Here is a 26,824-nt window from a genome sequence, read left to right as displayed (position 1 = left end):
TTCCTGGCCAGTGCAGTGGCTTTTGCAGCGAGCGGCTCCATCACTTGCATCCCCTTGCAACTCGCAACTGAAAACCCACTGAAGCTAAGCAGGTGTGAGCCAGGTCAGTACCCGGATAAGGGTGAGCTACAGGGAAAAACAAAGCTTCCAGCTGGAAGCGGTGTTAATGGTGCCGGCGGGGGGGCGCTCACCCTGAGGTCTGTGCGGGTCCCAATGCCCCAGTATAGTGACCGAGATGCTGTGTTGTAAAAGGGCGCTGTCTTTTGGATGAGATGTAAAAACGAGGTCACAGCGCTCTGTGGTCATTCAAAATGACCACCAAAACCTTTGACAAAAGCTCTTGGTAATTGATGGTCTTCAATAATGCTTCTCCTTTAGGTACATTTTAAATCAGCTGAAAAATGCTGTTTTGCATTCATGTGTTTAAGTAGCCTGTGCTACTTACTGCATTGTAAGAGCGATTGTGAGCGGTTTTGTTTTCTCTCTTTGACCAGCCCAGCTGCGCCCCACCCGAAGGCAGGGAAGCACAAAAATTGTATGGAACTCATTCATGCTCCTCTCCATGGAAATCTTTAGTAAAAGGCAAAAGATTTGTACGAGATGAAGAGAAACCAGAGTGCGTGGCTGGACAGCTGCAGGAGCCCAGGCCGCCTTCAAGTCCTCTGCCCTGCCGGTCGTGGTTGGCAATGCACCTGGCCTTACAAACGAGCCAGTGCGGCCCGTTCAGCTCCGGGCTCATCGCCTGCAGCTCTCGGCTTACCTGGCAGGGGAGATACCTTGATCAGCCTGTAGTTGGAGTAGTTGGATTGTTTTCTTGTTTTCTGGAAGCAGTGTTTGTTTTGCAGTTTGAGATGGCAACCTTTGGATCCCGCAAGAATGCTGTACGTTTTGAGCTTTTGGATGACCTCTTCATGGATCGTATGCAGTTCAGCAGAAAAGTGTTACAGAAGGAACGTGGCTTTGAACCTCGGCACTTGGATTTCATCTTCGCTCTCCCAGGTCAGAAAGCATTTGAGGTTGTTTTTGCTACCTATTCTCTGTTTGAACAATGTGTGGATGTGTTTGAGGCAAAAAGAGGGAAAGTTCCTGCCCTTGAGAAGATCAACTTGCAGCCTCTGACACAGAGAGAGAGGAAAACGGTGCATGTTGTTATGTTCTCGGAAATGGCAAAGACGGAGGACATTCACACCTGGCTTAAGCAGTACTGCACCGTCCACCATGGAACTGAGGTTAGAGATGTTGACGGTATAAAAACAGGAGCAAGAAAATTTGAGGTTCGCTTGCTACCGGACAATGTAAATGGAGGCTTAAGGCACCTGCCCTCTACAATCCGGCTTGGCGCCTGCAATGGCTATGTTTTTTATGTGGGACAACCAAAGGTGCGTCGGCGCTGTGGTGCTGTGGGACACCTGGCATCGTCCTGCACTGTGAAATGCTGCAAGACCTGTGGCAAACAGGGACATTTAGCCTCTGACTGTTCAATGCTGCCAAAGTGCAATTTATGTGGCTCGGAAGGACACGTTTTTAAGAACTCCCCTCACGCCTACGCCAATAAACTCAAAATGAGAAAGGATGAGGCAGTGCTTGTTTCAGCCAAACCGGCCCGAAAAGCCAAAGCAAACAACAAGTCAAACAAAGAACCCTTGTTGGACAAAGAGTCTCAGCCTCCAGCCAGGATCAGTCCTGCTGTGGCTCCGGGGTCGGTGGAAGAGAAATCCACTACGCTCCCACAACCGCAGACTGCACCAGACAAGCACGAGGGTTTGAAAACCCCAGAGAACAGCGAGGACCCCTCCCCCACTCCTGCTCCTCAGAACGAGGGCCAGTGTGGGGCCCCCACCGGTGGAGCGGGTCCAGCGACGATACCCAGGATTCAGCGGAGCTGCTTTTCTCAGACTCTGCAAGTGCTACAGATGCCCTTCTCTCCTCCATCCAGTCCGTCACGGAGGATCTGCAACAGCTGGTGGGTGAGGGGGAAGAGGAGACTGGTGCATCGGCTGCACCCCTTTCCCCTCAGTGCTCCCAGGAGCTGGACTTGAGGAAAAGGAAAAATGACTCTGTTTTCTCCCCGAGCGAGGAGGAAGGAGAGCATGGTGATGGGGACAGCTGGAACCCCTCCACCCCTCCTTCTACCCCCTTCCTTGAAATGGACTCCGTGAACGCTTTTACTGCTGCCACCCTGATGAAGGCTCATTCAGAGGATGGCTGGCAGGAAATTGGTAAGAAGAAAAAGAAAAAGAAGAAGGTAACAGGTGAGACCGAAGAGAAATGTGTTTTGTAAAGACTGGTTCCACTTTCTTATGTAATATGGCTCTAAACATAATTTCTCTTAACACCAGAGGTATCAATGACAGAGTTAAATGTCAGTGTGTCTTTGATTACCTCCAGCAGAGAGAGGGAGATGTGTTGATGTTGCAGGAGTGTGCTTTAGCCTATCAAGAGAGGTATAAAAGCTTTGAAGATAGGTGGGATAAAGGGCCTTCTGTTTGGTCAGGGGACAATAACAACAGAGCCTCTGGCGTGGCCATTCTTTTCAAAGGATGGGCTTTCAAATTGAAAAGTATTCAGAGGGTCATAGATGGCAGGTTGCTGTGTGTGGATGTGGAATGGGGGACCGTTAACCTGCGGCTAATCAATGTGTATTGTCCTACTGACGTGGGAGGAAGGGTGGAGCTACTCAAGGCACTCTCTCCCCTATTGTTAAGTAGCACAGACGTGATAGTGGGAGGGGATTTTAATTGTATCTTAGAGCACACAGACAGGCAGTCTAGCTCTCCGATAAAATTGGATTCCAGCTCACTGGCCCTGCAAAACTTAGTTCAAACTCTCAGACACATATAGATGTATATATCCCGCAACAGCAGGATATACATGGTCAGGGAGGAATAGCAGCTCCAGAATTGACTATTGCTTTGTCTCAGAGAGAGTGAAAGTTGTTGGGGTCACTCTTCAGCCTGTCTTCTTCTCAGATCATCAGGCTTTAGGGTGTAGAGTGGAACTCCAGGGCGGGACTGTCTTTGGCCCAGGCCTCTGGAAACTCAACACAAAGCTGCTAGAGAACGAGGGGGTAGTATCCCGCTACAAGGAGAAACTATCACAGTGGCTGTCCTTGCAGTGTCTGTACGGGTCAGTAGGAGAGTGGTGGGAGGAGGTGAAGATGAGGACAAAGGCCTTTTTCATGGCTGAGAGAAGGAAGGCTGCTGCCAGACGGAGAGGAGTGCTAGCCAGGAAACAGAGGCAGCTGCAGCGTCTCTACACAATGCTGCACAGTGGCTTCGATGTGCTCGAGGATATCACCCTTTTAAAAAAGGACATCCGGAGCATAGCCGAAGAAAGTAGTCGAGGAGTGCTGTTAAGAAGCAGAGTGCAGTTCTTGGAAGAAAATAAGAAGTGTACTCGCTTCTTTTTCAGGAAAGTGGTAGGCTCCAAGTCTGTCATGGAAAGTGTAGTTGATGAGGAGGGACGAGAGAGAACAGAGCCGAGTGCTATCCTCTCCTGCACCGAGGCCTTCTACTCAAGACTGTACAGCTCTACAGAGTTAAAGGATGAAGAAATTCATTTTTTTACCTCAAAGCTAGAAAACGTTTTGAGTGAAGAAGATAGGGAAGTACTTGAGAGGGATTTGACAGTAGAAGAGCTGAGACAGGCTATGGAGAGCTTACAGAAGGGGAAAACTCCGGGTGCTGACGGGCTCCCTAAAGAATTTTATTGCACCTTTTGGGATCTGCTTCAGGATCCGCTACTGCTCCTATTCGAGGAAAGCTATAAGACAGAATTGCTGCCTGACTCCTTAAGAGAAGGCACTATCTCTCTCTTGTTTAAGAAAGGAGCAAAGAATGACATAAAGAACTGGAGACCCCTCAGCCTCTTAGGCGTGGACACTAAGATCCTGCGCCTACAAAATGTAGTGGCCTCACTGGTAGGGAAAGAACAGACTTGTGGGATAGCAGGACGCCTGATGAGCGACAACCTGGCCTTGTTGAGGGATGTCTGTCTGTACTCAGAGGATCGCTCCCTCCCTCTGTGCATTTTAGGCGTAGACCTAGAAAAGGCCTTTGACCGCCTAAACCGGCAGTACTTAACATCGGTACTTGAGCACATGAAGTTTGGCCCCATCATGAGAAAGTGGATTAACCTGCTGTACACAGGTAGCAACAGCAGAGTAATGGTTAATGGCAATAGATCACGCCCCTTTGAAGTCTGTTCAGGGGTGAGGCAGGGCTGCCCATTATCCCCCTTGTTATTCGTTTTGGCTATGGAGCCCTTAAGCCTGTGCCTTGCGCCAGGATCAGGCCATTAATGGGATACCAGTGCCTGGAAGTGGGGGAGGAGAGGTAAAGACATCTCTATACATGGATGACGTCACCCTGCTCCTCTCTGACAATGCCTCAATTAGCAGAGCTCTGCAGTGCTGTGATCGTTTCTCTTTGGCTTCCTCCGCAAAAATTAACAAATCTAAGAGTGAGATTTTTTATCAGAACTGGAGGGAGCCAATAGAAGGACATGATCTCAGGCTGCAAGAGAAGAGAATTAAGGTCCTGGGGGTGTATTTTGGAGAAGAGATGGGAACAGTAAATTGGCAGAACAAATTGCCAATCTTAAACAAAAAACTGATGCAATGGAAGGACCGAGACCTCACCATGACAGGGAAGGTGCTGGTCATCAAAGCCGAGCTCTTGCCTGTCTTGAATTTTCTGGCTTCTACCTTCCCAATCCCACACCGTGTTGCGGCGGTGCTGAGGAGATTGATGTTTCAATTTCTATGGGGTGGGAAGCAGGAAAGACTCAGAAGGGAAATAATGTACAGGCCGCTACCCTCAGGGGGGAAGTCTGTCCCAGATATTGCTACGAAGCTGCTGTGCATTTTCCTGGCCTCTGTGCTGAGAGGCTTTGCAACAGCACCTGCAGCGCGTACCTGGACTTATTTTTCCAGGCTCTGGGTAGGTAGGGAGGTGTTCAGAGTGTGGGGTGTCAGACCCAAGCTGGATGTCCCACTCTCTGACACATGCCCTGCAATTTATGGGACAGTTAAAAGTTTTCTAAGATCTCACACAATTGGCCATATTCCCCTCCGAGATGTCAGCGTCCAAAAACTGGAAGATTTCTTTGCACCCCAGAACAATAGGCAGACCCCTGTGGGCATTTTAACATCAGCCCAAACAAGGAAGGTGTGGAAACACACATCCTCTAAGTTTCTGTGCAACATTCACAGAGATTTAGCCTGGAGTGTCGTCCACCAGTGCTTACCGGTACGAACTTCCTTGTACCGTATGGTCCTCACACCCAGCCCTCGCTGCGTTAGGGTGGGCTGCAGCGAGGAGGAGACTGTGACCCATCTCCTGTGGTCCTGCTTTTTTGCTAAGGCCTTCTGGGCACAGTTTGAAGATTGGTTGCAGGCTCTCTCGCCCCAATTTACCCTGACCGCTGCTTTCGTCATATACGGCATCTCTCCTGTCAAACTTCCTCCTGACGTGTTTGACAGGATCTGGGCCGCGGTGAACAGTGGGAAAGACGCCCTGTGGAGAGTGAGGAACATGGGGCTGTTCAAAGGCATCAAGATCCCAGTCAAGGCTGCAGGTAGCCTGGCCCTGTTCATCACCCGAGAGAACTATTACCTCAGAGATCTGTGGAGAGAAGGGAGGGAGGAAGCAGAAAATCTGTGGGAAATAGAGGGCATAGGTCAATATCTCAAGAAACTGTGAAAAACACTATCATGTTTAAGTAAAGAATGTGATTTGCTTCAGAAAAAAGAAATTGTTGCTATGTAACTCGTACCGTGTCAAAATGTAATAAGATGTGATCATATATACTGTTTTAAGTATGTATATTAATGTAAAGCATTTGTGATGCCCTGTATTTTATTGTGAAAAGGAAATAAAAGTTCTTAAAAATCGAAATCGCTGGAGGAAACAGTCCATCTGGCCATGAAACTCATTTGAACGTCTAGCTACAGCAACTAACAATATCATGATTTATTCAGGATGTGTGGAATCAGCACGTCCCGGAGACAGCTTCCGAAATCGTGAGCATTCTCTGGTGGTGTCCTGCAGGGCACCTGTGGGCGTGCATTGGTGGTATAGTGTTGAGCATAGCTGCCTTCCAAGCAGTTGACCTGGGTTCGATTCCTGGCCAACGCAGTGGCAATTGGTTTCAAATGCTGTCATGAGCCTTGGATTATGACTAGCAAAGCGAAGCCTTTTGAAAGAGCTAAAGCACTGCAAAACGGAATTGAAGGAGAATCTTACAGGGGATTCTGAGCGGTGTCTGCATACACGCAGTCCGATACGGGTGCTGAAAGCTTGAGCTACTCTCAATGTCATGCTGCCTTTCCCCGGAGTAAATCTGTTACATTGAAGGAATGCTTCTCGCAGGTTCAAAAGGGACCCTTGTTAATTGGAGAAATCAATGATTTCTAATGAATTCTGTATGTGTTAAAAGACAGCTATACACAGAAAACATGCAGGACACTGCCCATGATGTTTCCCGAGCCGAAACACAGTGCGTTTTTCCAAGCCATCTGACAAAGCTCGCCCACTGAAAACTGCAGCAGATCGTGTAAAGACCTTCAACTTTGTAACTACTGCACGCACAGGAAGCACAACAAATTCCTCTTTTCAAACTGTCAAAGGTTTGCTTTGCAAACGCTGCAGGACATCGCACAATCTCTTTTGAACGGGGACAAACGATTTCTTATGGGGCGCAGTAAGTACAGACGTTTAAAAAGCTCCACTCATGCCGACGATGCAGCATGAAGAAGCGCAACCTAACGTTTGACAGACAAAAGCCGGGCGCCGCTACGAGCAATATGAAATCAAACTGACAGCACACGGCGTTTCGCGCTGACTCAAAAGTGATCTCGACAGACGCTGTTCTCTGCATAACGCTGAAAGAGATAAAGAGCGTTTCTGTTGAGACGTAACAAGCTCGTTTCTTTCTACCATGATGTCACCATGACAAAATCTGTCTTTAAACACCTTGCTCAGTCTCTGACGAGACTGTCAAAAATTGCTTTCGCCGATTGTATTGCAAACCAGCGGAAGCGGGGTATTGGGAAAAGTTTTCAACTAGCAACAATCGTGCGTGCTAATTAGAACAGCAACGCTGAGCTCTCAGCACCGTACTGAGCCCAGGTGTTATTCTAAAGCTGTCAGGTGCAGTTCATTTATATGAAGGAAATCTCTTACTGGGTACGATTACAATGCAGTAAATAGCACAGGCTACTTGGGGAATAGCCCGATGTGTTTTAAAACGACCCGAGCCAGGTAGGAGTCGAACCTACAATCTCCTAATCCGTAGTCAGATGCATTATGCATTGCGCCACTGTCCCTGGTGTGACACTACAGGACTGTAACCCAGTGATCTCAGCCCTGCAACTAGTAAAATATTACCCCCGGTCCATTCTTTTCCAAAAGTGAGAAACACCTGTTTTCTACATTTTGTCTGTTTTAAAACCATATCTCTTTAAACCAAACCAAGAGTTTGTCTTTTGCACTGATATTCTGATTCATTTCGATTTCAAAGAAAAAAAAGCATTACCTTCCAAAGCATCATAAAATTGTCCCTTCTTCCAGACTCTACTTCTCTCTTGTAGTAGTACAGTAGACCTTTCCAGGTGAGCAGATCACAGAGTCCGAAATGAGCTTCCTCCATCAAGCAAAGTACCTGAACATGACTCTGTCTTCATAAAAGCGCCCCTGTAATAAAGAAATTAAATCCGAAATCAAGAGGGCAGTTGCCTACTGAAGTTCAAGAAGTCATCAATTTTAACCTAGCAACACATTAAAGGCTGCATCTATACAAGTACGATTCTAGAAATGCTCACCAGATTACGTTTTAAGAAGGAACTGCGCCTCAGGTTCCGCCGAGATCTTAACTCGGATGGCAGGATTCAGAGTCCGGAGTGCGGATGTGATCTTCCGCGTATTCAAACCGCCAGCATGTGACTCCCCTGTCCCCGTGACCTCATTGCTCTGCTCTCTCCTCTGTGCAGCCGAGCCCGACTCATGGTAAAGTGGAAAAAAATATGCCCTCAACGTGAGATTTACTCTGGACGAGGATAGATGTTACCTTTTTATCGTTGAATAGGATGTATGTGATGTGGCGACTAGGTTCAATTTTGTATCCTCTTTAAAAGATTAAGGACTGGGGTGAGCGTGATTTACCACCCTTTCAGCTAAGGACCCGACATGCGCACCGTTTAAGCTGCATAGACTCGGTCGTTTAACTCTTCTCTATTAGCAGGGTTAAGGTTAAAGAAAAAAAACATTGCTGACTTCTTTTTTTTTGCCAGCCGCTAGCGCTGATTAGCAAGGTTTGTATTTCATGTTTTGCAAGTTGCATCCATTTTAAGAAAAACAAGTCGCGTTAAAGACAGGAAATGAATACTTGCATTTAATTAAGTCTAGCCGTAGGCGGTTGTCCATAATGACCAGTACTGTTCGAGAAGACAGAACAAAGAAGGCACCGCTGGGATTCGGACCCAGGATCTCCTGTTTACTAGACAGGCGCTTTAACCAACTAAGCCACGGTGCCCCAGGAGTGTTGTCCTTTTGCAGCCACTTGGACACACCTTTAGAAAAACATTTTGTTAACAGGCATTCTGCCTCAGCCTAAACACCTATAGCTTGCAAAGTGCATGCTATTAGACAGGCACCTCTGCAAGACCTTAAGAGTCTCTTAAACTAGTGATAGTAAGGTGTTCCCAACGGGTGATGTTCGGCTTTCAAATCATCTCTCCGTGGAAGCGCCGAGATGCAGCTGTTTAAGGCTTAGAAGCAGCTGACTGTTTCACTACCTAGCTGATCACTGTCAGTCAGGGAGCTCAGAGGTGAAAAGCCTGTCTGAGAGACAATTCGCCGTCGATCAGTTCAATATGTTCCGTACCAGCTCGGCGCACCTGAGATCATCTTGGTAGCCGTGTAGCTCATATAGGTGAGAGCATGTGTGTGTACCACCGTGATTGGATGCCGGCCCTTCTCAGGTCACAGTAAACCTTCTGCTCAAAAAAAGTGAGGTTTTATTTAATCTCTGACCAAGGGAAACGTTTCATTTTTTCAAAGAAATGTTTGTTAAAAAATAAAGTCATAGTTCAATGGGATTCAATCATAGACCGTGTGATATGGAAGTCAGGAACCTAACCCACAGCACCACCAGCACAGTCACGTGCTGAGTGCTGAAAAAGCACTACAGAAACATTATCGACAGACAATGTACAGCGTGTACTATTCTTGTGTTGCGGTACATGAATATAATTATATCGTTATTAATTTCTAATTTATAACTTTATTAACTTTATAAATTTATAAATTAACTTTATAAATTTATTAACGTTATTAATTAATTTCACGACGCACAGACAGGGCACGGGGAGCCGCCGCCTGCAAACACAGCTCCAGGCAGGACTCCACTCCGCAGGAGCCGCAGAGCAGAGGAGATGGGGGCAGCTTAGCTCCTGTGCAGAGACCTGAGCTGCTGTTGCTGCAGACACTGTCTTTTCTGCACTCGGGGTAGGAGTGAATGTTGAGTTGCCCTTAGAAATGAAGCAGAGCACTTCAACGGCACGGGTGTGTGTGTGTGCGCCCTGGTGATTCTGGGAGACAGATTGAACCTGGGCTAAAAGAGAGGGGGCTTAGCCCTCTTCCATTTGCTAGTTCAAAGTTGTACAACCCATTTGTATCTGCTAGGCGGCGCAGTCGTCGTGCACAAAGAACGCTTTGAAAAGCGTCAAAGGCAAGTCATTCCGAGTTGGTCGTTTGTGTTTTCCGTTCAGACGCGAAATGCTGAAATGATCTCTCGGCTCCTCGGTTGTCATTTCTGCTCCTTAAAGGAATCACAGCACCCGTCGGCTTCCAGCACGGTGGGTCGGGACACAATGCCGGGGGTCGGAGAGAGCGATGTCTTCCTCGTTAGTATAGGACCTGTCACCTGTCCCCACCTGTCACGCGGGAGACCGGGGTACATCAGGACGCGCATTGAAGTGAAAGCAGGATGCGCTGCGACATGCACTGTGCAGATCCCGCCACACTAAGGGGTGAGTGGGTCTGTTCGATCACAGCGCTAGGCGAATCCCCAATCCCCTTTTGTGCGTGGCGACAAAATAAGCCTGTTTCCGCCCGGTTTCGAACCGGGGACCTTTCGCGTGTGAGGCAAACGTGATAACCACTACACTACGGAAACGGTGGTAAGATATGCCCAGCGGCCCAGCGTTGAGCTTCGCCATTGCGATTCAGCTGCTTCCAGTGCCTTTATTGGAGTGCGCTGATGGACCGTGCTCTCTCTCCAGAGACCAGCACGCCTGTCATGGACGGAGCAGGAAAGGCGCTGCCACATTCTACAGCCCTCTCCACGCAATCGACGAAATCTGGCTACTGAAGTGGAGAAAATCGCCTCTCCAGAAAGTGCAAATATCATCTTGGAGAGTATAAATCCTATTGCCGAAGGTCAGCTCTGTCTACCAGAGTGACCCTCCCACCTCCTGCAGCGATGGTCAGCTCGTCTCACACGCGAGAAGTTTTGGCTGGAAACAAGCGCCCCCTCTTCTCGCACGTTTTGCACGTTCGAGAAGGATCTTCTTCACATTCGCCCATGCAGTTCCCAGTCTTGTGGACGAGGACAAAAAGAACACACAAGGGCTCATCCAGGAGTTGAACCCAGGACCTCCCGCACCCTAAGCGAGACTCATACCCCTAAACCAATGAGCCACGGCAGCACTTTCCATTTTATTCTGTCAGCGAGCTTGAGGACGGGGGAGAGGCGTCATTCGCTCGTCCAGTCAGACCTTCATCAATAAGTCAAGAAAGCTGCAATTACACGACTGCCTTGCAGACGAAGGGCAGTGAACTGCACCCGGTAAGAGGGGAACAAGCGGCACTAGGTGACACCGAGGCATAACCCCAGCGAGGGGGGTTAGCTTGCATGGTACAGCGCTCGCTTTGCATGCGAGAGATAACGGGATCATTTCCCACGTCCTCCAGGTGTGTGCTTAGAGCTTGATGTGCCGAAAGGTGTCCTTTAGCCTGTGGTCACGCCTTGCATGGAGAGCGTCATGCAGCTGTCAATCATTTCGCAGCCACGCCCCCTCTTCATCTTCTCTCTGCCTTAAGCGTCTCCGCCACTCTCTCTTGACATTTCATGTCAGCATGTCAGAAGTCCGAGTGACGTTTTTAATGGCTGAGTGAGGGCACGATGCTGAAGCAGAGAGGCCACTTCAGCCAGAGAGACTTGTGCTAGGTGAGATCTGAAAAACGGACTCGCAACAGAAACAGACCAAAAAAGTATCGGTGAGATCAAAAGGCAAATGCAACATCCAGCAGAGGGCGTCTAAAGATTAGGGAACGGGCGACTGAAATCCATATGAGGCAAACTTTCCAGCTGTGTACTGCAGCTGGCCTCGTTGGCGTAGTTGGTAGCGCGTCAGTCTCATTGTCTGAAGGTCCTGAGTTTGATCCTCACACGGGGCAGGGCTGCTTCCTCTCTTGCTCTTTTCAAACACTTGCGGCAACTGTTCGCTCATAACCACGTCTGGAATGCGTGACCTTTACACGGGGGAGAAGCAACGCCGCATCCCTTTTCTAAAGAACATTCACATTCAGAAATAAGTCAAGAAATTTGCCATTACTTTAGCTCGCGCTGCTGTCAGCCTGCCCATGTTGCCAAAGAAAGATTCACTCGGCGTCAACATGACAGAACAGCGATCACTTGAAAACACTGTTCCACACTCCGTAAGCAAGAACTTCAGTGTTTGCAGTCACCCGGTATGCCGATAGTCAAAGGAGTACAAAACATGAAGCGTCAAAAGACAAGATGAGTTGATGGAAAGAGCCTTGAATTGATGAGCACAAAAGTTCAGCTCGTACAATAGGCAACGAAGGTCCCGGCGTCATCATCGCACTTGAAAGGACTGCCTTGCAGACTAAGGGCAGTGGGAGGTTGCTGTTTTCAGATGGAGGCATTGGGATGGTGGGCCGAGATCTATTCTTCTTAAGGAATTCTTCATCGTGAAAGATCGGTCCACAGGTCATCCAAAGAACTTACAAATTTTTTGGACTCAGGGAATCACGTGCTTCCGGAAGGGAGTGAAGTGCTCAAACACATGACATGCCCCCTTGATCTCACATGCACAATTCTGCTGCAACATGCACAGCTACCGTCCACACCAGGCAGTGGGGCTTCAGCAGAATTTGCTACGCCACCTGCAATAACATATCCAGCTGCACACATATACATGGCCCCTCTGTCCTTTTCAGGATCTCAAAAAAAAGCATAGCATGGTTTTCCTGCAACCTGATTGACCGCATCTCCCTCAGAATGTGCCCCGTTGCATTCATTGCTGAAGCAGGACGGAGGCTAACGGACATGCCAGAACAGTTAGGCTCAGCGATCTCTCCAAAATATTGTGGTTGTAGTGGAAGAAATATGGTTTAAATTGTACCTTGGTATTTCAAACTCTCTCTAGAATGTTATCCTTTTCTATTTTATTTTGACAGGAACTGGCTAATGACACTAGATGAAAAGAGAAGAAAGAAAACACAACGTTTCGGCCGTGGAGCCTTCTTCAGGTGTGAGGGCTCCACGGCTGAAATGTTGTGTTTTCTTTCTTCTCTTTTAAGCATGGAATAGACCTATTACTTGTTCCTTTGCAGCCTACGCATGCTGACACAGCTCCCCACCTGAACTGCTTATGATGCCTGGTAGTTTGTGGTACTTGGGTATTGTCTTATGTTTGCTCAAACTGCATATGTGTGATTGCATATTTTTGGGTATTTTCATATGTCAATATTTAATTCACTGACATTCCTGTATGCTTGGAAGAAAGGTAGATTGGATTTGGCACAGGACGCCTGCCCATATTTGTTGATCATTGTTGGGCTGGAAAAACAATGATAAAAAGTGTATGAAAAAAGCTCTCTCCAATATTTCCCTTCTCTTCGCCATGGTTACACTGCCTGTTCTTTCCGTCTTTTGTCCTTCTACAAAGATTCCAGGGCTCTTTTTCCACCATAATATCAGAAGCCAAAAAATAACCATCTAATGTGTAAACAGCATTTGTAATGTTGGTAGCTGGAAGAGGTTAAGTATGTTTGCAAGACCTAGTTGATTACACCAGACTTACTTTGTTGTTGTCAGTTTTTTTTTTCTCTTTTAAAGGCTGTAGGTGGGGTGTGATGGACTGTACCACTATCATAGAAGATTTTTTCAGGACACATCGCAGTTCCATAGTAGAATTTATCAATAGTAGAATTCCATAGGACATTATTTACCAACATATTACCCAGTGTGAGACTCTGCCAGTAAACCTCAGAGCATTGAGTTCTCCACTGATAAAGATGGCTGTCTGAAGTCATGAAATCCACTGCTGGGATGCCTGAGAGACAGTAATTGAATCTTGGCTGGAATTAGGCTTTCTATTAGTGTTGATCTTTGGGAATTATGTGGTAAAAAGGGAAAACTCCTTTACTTTAGTCACTTTGAATGTTCAAATGTACAGAACCTGCAAAACTAAGCAATGAAAAAAATCCATCACCACTCTCATGATAGCATAACTCATAGTCTCTGCTGTTGTGTAACAATACACACTTTCAATTTTCTTATCGCCTGTCTCCAGAGAGAATCTTGTTAGTGCTGATGACCTTGAATTAGACCTTGTTGACTCTGTAAAACAATCTTCCTCTGCTTAGAATTTCACTCAGATTGATTATGTTCTCAGATTATTCCTGGCAGGACTGAGTTTCCAGGAAATGAAAAGTGAAAGAAAAAGTACAGAAGATCAGCCCTTGAATATACAACATTGTGCAGTGAGATTGTTAAATGTATTAGCTGCTATCCCGTGCTAGAGCCTGTCGTGGTAAGCAGTGGATGACAGGATCTAGCATAGATACTAATGAAACACTGTTAATGAAAGATAAAACACTTGAGTCTTATTTTAGTTTTCCATTTCCCTTTCATTTGTGATGTACTGTACAACAGGCCACAGAACATGCACAAAAACAGATATGCACACATTCACACCAGGCAATGACAGTCTGCCCAGTCAGAATCTGAGCTGAGGTATCAGAATTCTGAATTCCCTGAATTCTGTCATGGATCATCCACAATAAGGGCAATGTTTGAACACGAGGATCCCCAGGAGAGAGCCTAGTAACACAAATCTTGGAGCAAAAGCAGATGATTAACTTCATAGTTTGTGTGGTTGAGCCAAAGTTGAGCATGAGGATATGTGAGTCACCATTCTTAGAAATGGATCCAACTTCAGACAGGCGTCAAAAGTAAGAGTATACAGTGCTGGGGCAATGACACTTCAATGATCAGAAGGATAACAAGAGTTTTAATGCATTGAAATTGATTTTCTGGTGATGCACACTGTCATGGAACTATTAATTTTTTAAGGATCACTTACTGACGTCAGACAGCTGCCAATTCTCCAGACTGGAAGGATGAACAGTTTATCCCCCTAGGTACCATATTTCCATATTTCGAAGCATTGGAATAATACATGTCATACAGCAACATAAAAACAGGAAGACAAGTATCACAGCCCCTATAATCGGTGTTAGTAACTTAAAAGAAAAACATTCCCCCTGGCCCAAACAGTGATTCTAACCAGGAGAGAAAAGCCAGTGTATCTTTTATGCCTCTCTCTTTATTCACCTTGTCTTTTAGTTCTTTCAAATGCTGAATAGCGAGCGTAATATTTCCGTAATCATCGTCATTAGCTGGAATATATGTACAACAGGAGTCTCCTACTAAAGCATAGACTCCTCCAGATGCTGCATTTTGAAGGTCCAGCACGAACCTGTTCTGAAGTACCATTAATCTAACTCCCCTTAATTCTTGTTTGATAGCGTCTAAGCCTTCTAACGTGATATTAATAAAAGAGTACATTTCATAAAAAGTCGCATGGGTGAGGCTGTAGAATGAGGCATTAAAGCACATATATAACAAGATGCATTAAATTTCTTTAACTTTACAGTATGATTTATAAATTTATACCACAAATTACTCATATCCCCCTCATTATCAGTTTCATTCAGCCAGTTTGTATACAAAGAGGCTTCGTGTTTAGATTCTTCCTCTTTTGGGGTGGTGACAGGCTTCTACATAAAAAGGAAAAAGGCTGTGCACATCAGTCCCACGCAGGTTATCCCCATCTGTCCTTGTGGAGACATCACTCCTGCGCTTTGCTCAGTTCGTTTGTGACCTTTTTACAGTGGGAAGCATGAATCCAGGGCACCATTTCTGTGACCTTCACAGCAGTGGCAGTGGTCAGCAGCACCTGGTACAGCCCCCTCCACCTGAGTGAACACCATTTGTTTTTCCTGAAGTCTTTCACCAGAATCCAGTCTCCTTATTCACTCATTAGTTCTTACAGCACAGGTAAATCCCTGTGGGCTGGAGCCCAGTATAATCTTAGGCTTTTTTGGTCAACATTGGTCAACAGATTGGTCAACAACTGGGTAATAACTCTTAGAAAAATCTACACATTGTTCCCCTGCCTCAGCTGTGACGTTTTGCAGAACAATTCTAGCTGAAGTTGTAAAATTTCTCTTTGTTCCGTTCCTGCAAAACATCTTATTATGAGCAAACAAACCACAATAATCATTTGCATCTAGGGGAATCACTCCCAAGGGTAACCCCCCTTAAAGCTATATTGTTCTACCCATCAGGTTCTGCCACTAGATAAGAGAACCTTTCCCATGAAATCATTTTTTGACCTTCATGATCCCTTCAGGGTGTACAATTAGCACAGAAGCAGCAGCTTTAGTCCACATGTTTTTCAAACAGGATATTAACGATATGATCATAACGAATAATACCAGACCCACAAATATGTATTGAACCAGAGACCCTCTCCATGTTCCTAGCACAGACTGTAGCCATGTACCAATGCCCCAATCATCTGGATTATAATTATGATATATATTTTTCTTCATCATAGATGTGCTTTGCTAAGTCCTAGCAACCTACAATACTACAATAGAGAATTAGCAAATTCAACAATCCATTCCTCCAGCTAAATTCATCCCTCCAGGAAGTTTCATTGATTGGCCCGTGATGATATCAAACAGGCTGTTACACAGTTCTGTTTGATCCAGCCCGCATCCCATGGCGTTCCTTCAGTCTGATGTCTAGTCGATCTTTCAGAGATCTGTTCCTTCATTCCACTGTTCCAGCAGACTGAGGGTGATCTCAGTCCATCTCACTCCGAACAATGCAGCCACAGCCTGACACACCTTCCCTGTGAAGTGTGTTCCTTGATCATAATACAAGGGGCAGGGCAGTGCCCACCGAGGGCTTATCTCTGTTATCAAGTGTTTGGTAGACACAGAGGCAGTGGCAGCAACCCACCAGGAAAACAGATTATAAGAGCCCAGGTTTCCCTTTACAATTTTCAATTTCCCAGGTTTGAAAGGTTCCTCAGTAGCAGGCCTTTTGAGCTGTTGCACCCGCACCTGAACTGTAGTTGAGTTCCTTTGATAAACATTACATCCAGATACCACATAAGTGGTTACGGCTTCAAACCCGGTTCTCACCCAGTTTTGGGTAACCGGCACACCATTTGACTCCCACCTGGGTGTCCAACAGAGTGCATTTGTCGGGCTATAAAGGGCATTAGGCTGTGAGGGCATGCAGGGCGTCTGGTGTGCTGTCAGCTCCACACCCCATCATCATGCAGCCCCACAATCTTTTCTAACCATGTCCATTTCTCTGCTTCACAGAGGTCTCAGACTACTGTTCTACAAGTATTGCTCACCTGACAGTTGCATCTGCAAAGTTGTTCCCTCGAGTTACTGGAAACATTTCTTTATTATGTGATTTACACATTACCACAGCTACTTCAGTCAGTAGCTGCAAAGCTTCTAACAGTTCAGAGATAAACCCAGCATTCTTAACTGGAGTCCCTGCTGTGTTGAGAAAATCCCTATTCCTCCACCACCATCCAAAATTGTGGCATGCACCAAATGTATATATAGAGTCTATATACATATGCAGCCATTCAAAACAAGCGGGGTACGCTGCGGTATAACACGGTGGGCGTGTCGCAGTATACCGCATCATACCGGACGCAAATTAGATTATGTTAATAGTATCCGGAATCACCTTGTAAAATCGCCAGGTGGAGCTAATAAAGGTTAACCTCTCCTGTACAGCATTTGAGCTGTCAGCAGAAAACGTCGGTTTTGAATCCTGATCACTGCTGAGGGACAATCTTTATTCAATTAAGAATTTAAGGTGTATACTCTTTAGACTTTAAATTTAAACAGTGTATTACAGCATGTTAATCATTAAACATTAAAAAGGCGGTATATTTTATAAAAGCAAGATTGTTCTGTTGGACAAAAGTACACAACCTACCACCTTTATCATAAATATTTTAATTATGCAGGAATATTTTATGCATCAAAGTCTTTACTGAAGATATTACTAAGAGTATTAATAATGAATGACCTTGGACAAGCTGTAAGCTCAAAGTATTACCCTGGTCCACATTCTTTGTAACCGTCTTTGTAAACGAAAATAGTTTATTTTTTCATTGACAAAAAGTAACACCACAGCATTTAGTTGATCCGATCACGCATTCATTTCTAATCATACAATGTAATTCTTGAGAATCTCCGATTCACCATGCCTTTCACATGCTCATAAACGATTTTAATTTAGGAATATAAACATATTAATGTATGTAAACTGTACTGTATATTGCTGGTCTTGGTAGTTTAAAGAAAAAATACACACCAGTATTCCATTTCTCCCTAAACATTTTAAGCATCAAAGTCTTACATGTTGTTATTTGGGAAACATTTTTACGTGCTCCTTCTGACCATATTAGGATTATATACTTTGTGAAAAGTGATAGTATTTAACCTTTTCTGTGAATTCGCTTGTTATCTAACAAATGCATACTTTTAGAATTTGATTAACAGGGAATATAATATGGAATTGCGTATCTAAACAACTTAATAATGATATAATTATAATAATGTACTGTCTGGCGGAATAAACTGAAGAGGTTAGTTAATGCGACACGGAATTATTAAGAATTATCACCTCTTTTTACACTTGAGAACAAATGAGAACATTCCACTCAGTGGGATGTTATCTCAAGCACCTGCTAATTCGTTTTACACCACTGGACGACAGGAGAATGTGACTGTACTGTATCTGTACAGAATGTATCTTTCAATCAATACAGTAATTGATTAAAATCGCAATCGTGCGTTTAATTAAATGCCTTTTTTGATTCACAATCTGAAAATGAAAACAGCGGTAAAGTCACCTTGAATTTAAAAAAAACGATTTTGGCACGCCTGTAGCATTTTCACGAAACCTCCTAAAGTTATGAGAACACTTGCTTTGTGTATAAAGTACATTGTGAATGTTTTCACAGCCTTCACTTTGTTGTTTTTATGCCATTTTTTTGACCACACACAAATATTCCTATGTCCGCATCTTCGCAAGGGAATCAGTGCGAATTTTAAAACTAATTAAATGACCGCGGGCACTTTCCACCCCCGCTACATTCTCAGAGTAGAACAGACTAACCTTCTAATGAAAGACGGTCCACCTCCCACGGACAGGAAAAGTGCCCACAGGCACTTAAACTTAATATGGTCAGTAACAGTAAAGAGTAACATGGTCAGAATGTTTAGGGAGAAAGTGGAATACTGGTCTGTATTTTTTCTTTAAACTACCAATACTAGCCATATACAGTCTGTAATGTAGGGATTTCTATATGTCTTTATTTAGTGGTTACATTAGTGAAAAGGCTAAACTTTTAGCTTCAGTAACGCGTACGCGTACGCGTACGCGTACGTATGGTGTACATGTTTGTTTTGGGTTTTGCTTGTTCACATATCTCCCCTTTTTATAAAACAACGTGGTTGAAAACTGTTCCAGAGACACTGTTGTTTCATCAGTTAAAAGTACATCATGAAATGCCTCTCCCTGTTCAATCTACTGTTAAAAAGAAAAGGAGCATAAAGCGTCTGATGGTCATAAACGATATTCATTTAGGAACAGCATCAGAGATATGTTTTTAACTGCACTGCATCGGAGAGAATACCATAGTGTGTTTTTTTTTTTTACTCCCTGGCGGAAATTGGCTTCCATAAGAATCAATATGGCTCAGAGATTAAATAAAACTTCACTCGCACCAAACAAATGTATATTTCTAATCACAACATGATCGAATTTAAGTCATTTTAATAACAATGAATAGTCACCTATGCGTTACAATATAAACATTTATATTGATTTAAATCGCGTTTAAATCGCCGTTATTTAAAACCCATAAATAAAGCTGATACTGTTTAGACTTTTAATTATTTAAAACTGTATTACAGCAGCACAATGCACAATGCAACGTAAATCGCTATCTTTGTCTTCTGTGTAATAATGTTCACCTCTCTGTCCAGCAAATTAACAATAGTAATAATAATGAACTTTATTGTATATGGCGCCTTTAAAGGTGGCTCCTCAAAGCACTTTACAGGTTAAAAACAATAACAACAATACTGTTTGACTGGGCAAACGATTTTTTTTTTAAGAACTACAAAATGAGATATAATGATGTGTTCCGGTTTAGACATAAACGAAGAGCATAACACGTGGGCGGCGTAGCGGTCGGCTCTGGCTTTCCCATCTACTGTATACCGATACGCTGCATACAACCCCCCTCTCTGCGGGAGTTCTGGCTGTGGCGAATTAAACCGGTTTCACAAGTATTTTCAAAGTAGAAGGGGGCGAGATTTCCAGCAAAAGACACCTCCCCCCCTCAAAAACCAAGGAAGTACAGTACTTACTAGTTAAGAAAGCTAGACTCCTCAATGAAATCGCTTTAACATGCTAATGCTTTGGTGTAACAGTCCGGGCGTGGCCAGCTTCTAATGTCAACCTGACTATGGCGAAAGGAACCCTCCTTTCATTGGAAGACTATGAACATATTCTAGCCATAAATGAATTAATAGCAAACATGGTTTACATAAAATACATTTTTCCAAGAAAGTTTAGCCTTTGTTACTAATGAAACCACAAAATAAAGACATAAATATAGAAATCTTAATATTTTTAAAATACATGACTTTGCTAAAATTTATTTGAAAATAAAAACGATTACAAACGCCAGCGGATAGAGAGAACAGGGGAGGGATGTTGGTTTTGCATAAGGGGTGGGGCTATAGAAATGAGGTCTATTTGAGAATGTGGAGTTACATGTTCTGGCTGTTGGTGAATTATCGTTGTTGAGTATGGCGTGTTGAGGTATTGATTTTGTGTAATGCTTTATGTTGAAAATTTAGGTGGATTTTGTTTATAATAACGAGGATAAACTGGGATGGGAGGAGGATTTGGTTTTGCATAAGGGGCGGGAATATGATAATTTGAGGAATTTGAGAGAGATTCACAGAGATTCCCTCTGCTGTGACCCAGGGAACCTGCAGTCAGGTAACATTATTTCTCACAACTACCAGGTAGTGAGTGAGATTGACCTGATTGTTCCTGCCTCAACGGCAGGGTTGCCAATACACCCAGTCCCCCAGAAGGGACAGGGAATGAAAGCCAAGCCGGTTTTCTTACAGCCACCAGCTCAGTTTGTCAGTCTGAGTCTGACCAACAGTGGTTCAGCCAGACTGGAGCTGGATGGGCAAGCCACCCGACTGTTAGTGCAGAACATGGAAAAGGGGGGTGTCAGAATCCCCGCCTGCACTGACATGGGCCTGGTGGGTGATGGTGAGTTCGAAGACAGTGAACTAGCTATCCCAGTGCTGGGGCAGCTCCCTGAACCCCTAGAGAGGGAAGGGGGGAGCGAGCAGGTGTCCTACACCCACGTCCAGCGAACGATTGTAAACATGCCGATAGAGGGATTCCTCAATCAGGAAGTGTGCAGGGTGGACCTGAACAGTGAGAATGGAGTAACAATCCCAGATCCCTCAGGTGCTCCAGATAACCACTAAGCCAAGGGTCAGGCATGCTCCACCGCTGCACCACCCCCTGCAGGGTTCCTAGAGCACAGGCATGAACAAATCGAAAAAGCAGATGTCCTGGAAATGGAGGAGCAGCATCAGCAGCTGCGTCAGATCTCCTCAGATTTCCAGGATGTTGGTGCCCAAGATGCCACATGGCATACTGAGAAAGAGACCATGTACATGCTGCGCCAGCTTAGAAAGGGGACAGTCACTCAGAAGGAGATGACTGGGATCAGCCACCCGAAAAGACTTTTGGGAGGACTGATTGCTGCCGCCACTGTTGTGTGTTTGCTATTTCTGGTAGGTTTGTGTGCTACTGGCACTCTCACCCTGACTGCCCCAAGAAGGCAGGTGTCAGAGGTGCCAGAGGGTAGTGACAGACTGTATCAACAGCAGCAAAAGTTGGAAAGCTTAGGGAAAACCCTACAGGCAACTTCCTATGCAACAGGGTTGAATCTTATCCCCCACCTAGTGGACATGATTGTTGGTGTTATACAGTGGGTTTATGCTTGTGTGCAACAGGCCAGAATGTTGACACAAGACCTGTTAAGGGAGCTTAGTGCCACTGTAGCCAGTCTAGCCATAGCACAAATCCTAACCCACTTGATTTCACTCTTCTCAGTAGAGGAGTATGTGACATTAAACCCATTGCTCATAGCTCACCCAGAAGGCAATCCAAGATTGAATTCGGTTCCAAATCTTGAGATGGGTATGGCTACCAAAGCTATCCATTGGCTGTGTCTAACTGATCCACCAATGAAGGGTGTAAAGCTACTAACGAGCAGAGGGAGGTTAATGAACCCCATGAAGAGCAGATGGGAAGTAAATGGCTGGTCAGCACACCACATTTAACTGTCACTATAACTTGTGACAGGCATGATACAGCTACCACAATGCAGCTACCTAACCAACAGTTTCCTGCAAGTTCCCAAGGAGGCCATAGTACAGCATGGTAACTTAACACTGTACGGTCTGCAACCAGACAACATAAGACCAAACTTGAGGTCGTGGATGCCTTCAGGTGCCACACTATTGAATTGGATAGAAATCCAAGAAACAGTAAGCCCTGAAGATGTACAGGTAGTTAGTTTGCTTTAATGGAACAAACCTCCAAACCACCCTGGCAGGTGCCCAACACAGGTGTCATGGTTCATCAGGGGGGCTGGGAACAGGAACCGGTGTTATTGTAACACTGGTGCTGGGAAGCTGGATCATGACTGACAATGTACTCTGAATGCTGTACTCTTACATCAAGATGTACTCCGGGTAGCACGAATGAGTCAAAGGTAGCATTTCAAAAGAAAGGAAGTTACCTCTTCCCCAAATATCTGCCTACAGAGGTATCAGATACTGACAGTGAACTTCCTGATTTGTAATGCCTAGACTGAGATGATGTCTCCTACCTTGTTTATACATACTCCAGATGTTATTCATCCTGTTTGTTCCCAATGCTGGTTCCGGTATGAATTCTCGAGGAGTAATGTGGACATTTAAGGTTAATGTTCTAATGACAAGGGACATCACTTAACTCTGTTTTGTTTTGAAGGCAACAACGCCTCAGGACCTCGTGACCTTCAAAAAGGGGGGATATGTAGAGGCAATGCTTGTTAATAAGACAGAATTAAGTGTTGCTGTGCTTTCCCAAATGAGGCCCCATCTCTCTCTTCATCTCTGTGGCTGCACCACAGAGAAACTATTCATGCAGGCTGATTTAAAGATGTTTTCTTTTGATAAGGGACAGCTCCCAAATGGGGATGCACTTAGCTGAGCCTGGCTATCATGATCAATGGTCATCCATTGGCGCCTATCTGTCTAGGGAGTGCCAGATGGACATCTGGATTGCATTCCTAGGTGTCAGGAGTAAGTGACTCATATCTCACCTTGATCAACCAGTCAGGGATTGGTAGGGCCATGTAACCCATGTGGGACTCTGATGCCCATTAAACTTTCAGCCAATGACAAGCTGAAGTTCCTCCAGGTAAAAACAGGCAACAGAGAGCCTGGAGAAGGAGAACTAGTAGGACTATTCCAGTAGGAGAATTCTAAGGAGAATTCCAGGGGTGCAAGACAAATCCATGGCAGGACGGCCCAGGAGCAGAAGGCTCCCAAGGGCAGGACATTCTCACAGCGCGCCTCTTGACCATCCTGAGACTCAGCCCGGACAACCACGGAACGGCCAGTGCGTCTGAGTGCCAGTACTTTCCTCTGTTCTAAAAGTCGAGAGCGGAGGTTGCCACGAGTAACCAGAGGATCCACCCGAGGTTAGCATCAGCAGCAAACCTCATGAACAGGTCAGAACTGTGGACAGCTGAATCACTATTCAGAACAAGCGCTTCATCAGGAACGAATCGGTCCTCTTCCTGACCTGCTGGGACCCACAGTCATCTTTTCTCCTGTGCACAAACTTTGCTAGTTAAAGCCAACACTAACTAGCCGGTCAGTGAGCATCAGCAGCGCACCGTCGCAAGCAGCACAGCACAGCCTGGCACCTAGCCAGAGAGTGCGGATTGGACAGCAACAGCCTGCAACTGTTCCTTTGTGCCCACAGGAGATCTGAATCCCGAGAGATTGGATGAGTATTCAACTTCACTGCATTACAGCTCGAGAATTCCATTGTTATCCCAACCAGTTGATATCAGTTTAATTCCTAAGAGTTATGTACTTGTTTTGAGTATCTAATGTAGAAGTTGTAATCAAGTTCAATTATGAAACGGTCTAGATGAATGATATACTGAACGTATGTCCTCTTGATATATGTAACTCTTTGTAACTGAATGAATATATACCTTTTGTATTCTGATAACCCTCTCGATAAGATCTGTTAGGTTTACATGCATATTCTATGTATTAATAAATGTATCCTCGTGTATTAGTACCTGTGTGTGTGCGTTGTTTGAGTTATATCGCATAGTTGGATTCTAAAGCCATTAAAATAATTATTTTTGTGACTTACACAAAAATAATTTTTGGCTACAATTAATAATTGTCCCCGTAAATGCCCAAACTCTACAGAACTGGTGCCTCGTGAGAGCACACTACACCAGCTTCCGCGGGCTTGGAATACAATCGGCGAAAGCGAAAGCGAGAGCAAGGTGTTTAAAGACAGATTTTGTCGTGGTGACATCATGGTAGAAAGAAACGAACTTGTTACGTCTCAACAGAAACGCTCTTTAGCTCTTTCGGCTTTATGCAGAGAACAGCGTCTGTCGAGATCACTTTTGAGTCAGCGGGAAACGCCCTGTGCTGTCAGTTTGATTTCATATTGCTCGTAGCGGCGCCCGGCTTTTGTCTGTCAAACGTTAGGTTGCGCTCCTTCATGCTGCATCGTCGGCATGAGTGGAGCTTTTTAAACGTCTGTACTTACTGCGCCCCATAAGAAATCGTTTGTCCCCGTTCAAAAGAGATTGTGCGATGTCCTGCAGGGTTCGCAAAGCAAACCTTTGACAGTTTGAAAAGAGGAATTTATTCTGCTTCCTGTGCGTGCAGTAGTTACAAAGTTGAACGTCTTTACACGATCTGCTGCAGTTTTCAGTGGGCGGGCTTTGTCAGATGGCTTGGAAAAACGCACTGTGTTTCGGCTCGGGAAACATCATGAGCAGCTATACTGTGTATAGCTGACTTTTAACGCATACAGAATTCATTAGAAATCATTGATTTCTCCAATTAACAAGGGTCCCTTAAAGGATGAGTCAAAGTAACGTTTAATCGGATTAGTTTCCTTAGAGCTGGTTCAGAGTTTGCTCAAGAGTGTACCTTTCACAGATGCGCAAAGAAGAATGTTGGGGGTGCACGCTTCAAGGCGCCTTACAGCTATAGGGAGCGATTCGAGATGATTCGTGGCGTGTGCTCGTTCCCATATACCGTACGCCCCGGGGTGCAGTGCTAAGATGACGTACAATACCGCTTGGGCACGTAACGGCGTTATACGCAAGGTTTTCGTTTGTTCGTTTTGTTTTGCTCTGCTTTGCTTTGTTTTGCTTTCCATCGCGTTGGTAAGAGCGTAAATAAAAAGGCGATTCCTGCGTCTACCACTAATGTAAGAGCTATTTCAAGTGCGACGTGGTGCGGCTTTTCAAATGCTTGTGGGCATTTCTCTGTTGTTGATTCTTTTTTTGTGTGTAACAAAGTGGCATTTTCATGTCCGGACGGGGAGACTTTATCATTCCGACATGAAGCCACCCTTAAGTCCTCTGAGGCGTGTCTGTCTGCAAGGCTTGTATTTTGGAAATGTTTTTTTGAAACGGAGAACGACTTTGAAATAGGCTTCCGCCGGCGCCTCGCGATCCAGGTAAGATTGTAGCAAAAACGCAGCGGCAGTGGGGCTTGCTGTAGTCGTGGCCGAGTGGTTAAGGCGATGGACTAGAAATCCATTGGGGTCTCCCCGCGCAGGTTCGAATCCTGCCGACTACGTTATCCGCCTCCAGGCGGTGTGTTTCGGCGCAAGCAAAGAAGCGCGCCTCTTTGCTGTTCCTGGTGGTTTTAAAACGCCCAATCGCTTGTACCCGCTGCCTTGGAAATAAGTTCTTCAGCGTCCGCGAATGGCATTTTGCAGCTGGAAGCAGATGTCGACGCGTTTTGCACAGAGCACCAAAAAAGCGTCTTTTTTGAAGGTCCAGGCACTGAGCATTGGTGGTTCAGTGGTAGAATTCTCGCCTGCCACGCGGGAGGCTCGGGTTCGATTCCCGGCCAATGCAGTGGCTTTTGCAGCGAGCGGCTCCATCACTTGCATCCCCTTGCAACTCACAACTCAAAAAACCCACTGAAGCTAAGCAGGTGTGAGCCAGGTCAGTACCCGGATGAGGGTGAGCTACAGGGGAAAACAAAGCTTCCAGCTGGAAGCGGTGTTAATGGTGCCGGCGGTGGGGCGCTCACCCTGAGGTCTGTGCGGGTCCCAATGCCCCAGTATAGTGACGGAGATGCTGTGTTGTAAAAGGGCGCTGTCTTTTGGATGAGATGTAAAACCGAGGTCACAGCGCTCTGTGGTCATTCAAAATGACCACCAAAACCTTTGACAAAAGCTCTTGGTAATTGATGGTCTTCAATAATGCTTCTCCTTTAGGTACATTTTAAATCAGCTGAAAAATGCTGTGAAATGGGGGGGCACTTCAGGCCAGTGTAGGATTTGGGTTACAAGAACCATGAAACTGCACGAGAAAGCCCGTACACTGAATTACACGGCTTTCTATTCAAAGGAGGACAAAAGAAATTCCCTGAGTTCGATTTTTTGCAGCACAGAGAGGAGCACTGTTGTGAGGCCAGTTAGCTCAGTTGGTTCGAGCGTGGTGCTAATAACGCCAAGGTCACGGGTTCGAGCCCCGTACTGGCCAGGTCCTTTTCTCTTTTCTTACCAAAGCTGTTAGGTTCCTTTCCGTGGTGAGAGGGGTTGTCATGCAACGCTGCCACATAGTGCCGACAGACAAGAGTGTTGCGGGAGAAGAGAAAAGTGTTTGAAGATTTAAGAGTGTCTTAGGTGGAGCCAAAATCAAGTGTCACAAATACAAGTGGGAGGATTTCCAATGTTTAATATGGTAAAAATAAGCGGAAGTTATCTGCCGGTCCGGCACAGTCTGCCATGCTTTTGTCATATACTGTAAAGTGGTGTCGAACTGGGTGTCGAACTGGAGCCTCACCATTTGCATATGTGAGGCTCCAGTTATACATCGAGTGTCACATTAAATGACAAAAATGAAGAGAGTTAAAGCAGCTGGAGAGGTTTTCTTACAACTTTTGAGCTGACACAGTTTTGGAAAATGTTTCCTTCACGCTGCACTGTACAACATAGGCAGCCAAGAGTCTCCAAAACAAAACAGAATTGACAGATAGGAGAAAATTCCCACTCATCCTGAAGTTCCCAAAATCCAGCA

The 26,824-nt window shown here is 45.3% G+C and overlaps 7 non-coding genes across 7 annotated transcripts; 3 read left to right on the top strand and 4 right to left on the bottom strand.

Annotated features, from left to right (window-relative positions):
• Positions 1-503: 503 nt before the first annotated feature.
• Positions 504-620, bottom strand: LOC148637906 (U5 spliceosomal RNA). The gene has a single exon (XR_015931149.1). It is a non-coding gene; the product is annotated as a U5 spliceosomal RNA (small nuclear RNA).
• A 6,363-nt stretch (positions 621-6,983) lies between these two features.
• Positions 6,984-7,122, bottom strand: LOC148637905 (U4 spliceosomal RNA). The gene has a single exon (XR_015931160.1). It is a non-coding gene; the product is annotated as a U4 spliceosomal RNA (small nuclear RNA).
• A 1,336-nt stretch (positions 7,123-8,458) lies between these two features.
• On the bottom strand, positions 8,459-8,532 carry trnat-agu (transfer RNA threonine (anticodon AGU)). The gene has a single exon. It is a non-coding gene; the product is annotated as a tRNA-Thr (tRNA).
• Positions 8,533-10,103: 1,571 nt separating this feature from the next.
• trnav-cac (transfer RNA valine (anticodon CAC)) lies at positions 10,104-10,176 on the bottom strand. Its single transcript has one exon. It is a non-coding gene; the product is annotated as a tRNA-Val (tRNA).
• Positions 10,177-25,288: 15,112 nt separating this feature from the next.
• trnas-aga (transfer RNA serine (anticodon AGA)) lies at positions 25,289-25,370 on the top strand. Its single transcript has one exon. It is a non-coding gene; the product is annotated as a tRNA-Ser (tRNA).
• Positions 25,371-25,583: 213 nt separating this feature from the next.
• Positions 25,584-25,654, top strand: trnag-gcc (transfer RNA glycine (anticodon GCC)). The gene has a single exon. It is a non-coding gene; the product is annotated as a tRNA-Gly (tRNA).
• A 559-nt stretch (positions 25,655-26,213) lies between these two features.
• trnai-aau (transfer RNA isoleucine (anticodon AAU)) lies at positions 26,214-26,287 on the top strand. Its single transcript has one exon. It is a non-coding gene; the product is annotated as a tRNA-Ile (tRNA).
• Positions 26,288-26,824: the final 537 nt, after the last annotated feature.

The sequence above is a fragment of the Lepisosteus platostomus genome, unplaced genomic scaffold (assembly GCF_059453375.1).
Source record: "Lepisosteus platostomus isolate fLepPlt1 unplaced genomic scaffold, fLepPlt1.hap1 Scaffold_104_H1, whole genome shotgun sequence".
Lineage (NCBI taxonomy): Eukaryota > Metazoa > Chordata > Actinopteri > Semionotiformes > Lepisosteidae > Lepisosteus > Lepisosteus platostomus.
The sequence above is the reverse complement of the archived record's forward strand: the minus strand, read 5'-3'. Positions and strand labels throughout refer to the sequence as shown.